Source organism: Cynoglossus semilaevis, chromosome 6 (assembly GCF_000523025.1).
Source record: "Cynoglossus semilaevis isolate Cse_v1.0 chromosome 6, Cse_v1.0, whole genome shotgun sequence".
NCBI lineage: Eukaryota > Metazoa > Chordata > Actinopteri > Pleuronectiformes > Cynoglossidae > Cynoglossus > Cynoglossus semilaevis.
Genome location: NC_024312.1, coordinates 13644627 through 13645313, shown reverse-complemented (window position 1 = coordinate 13645313; position 687 = coordinate 13644627).

The window sequence follows — 687 nt, the reverse complement described above, 5'->3', positions numbered from 1 at the left end:
GGGACTCTGCTTCTGTCCATCCAAATGTCAGCTGTGTGTACACATGGTGAAGAGGGATATAGTAACAGTTGAAAATGCTTCTGGCATAAAGAACAATACACACGTTTGACTCGACTTTTGAAAGTATTAATGGAGTTTGCATAAGTGACCAACAGAGTCTATAAGGAGAGCACTGTTTCACATAACCAATGTAGTCAGGGCTAACAAAAATAGACAAAATGACACCAACATGTATTCCCCAGTCCTGTAGAGTAGTGTCAAAAAAATTAAAACTGAGTCACCCACTTTTAAAAGGTCTTACGTGAAAAGTCTTTTGTTTTATTTATTTTTTCAAACCATATTAAAGTTGGTGGCTAGTGTTGGAAGATGTTGTGGAAACGTTGCTCATGGCACTGTGTGATATTACACTTTAGCGCAAATGCACTCTGTTAACCTGGGGCGAGCTCATGTCCAAAACGGTTGAATCTCACTGGGTGTACTGGTCAGCAATGGTCAGTAATGGACGGCGGTTTGGCCAGATGTGTTCCTTGTTACACTGCTCTTCCTGTCCACACACACTGTATAATAAAGACTTCCTCAACAGATTGGAAACCACTCCCCTCTCACCCAGCCCCCTTGTGTTTCTCATGCTCTTTCCCCCAACGCCGTGTCTCATTCTTCCTTGCTTTCATTCTTGCTTTCCTTCAC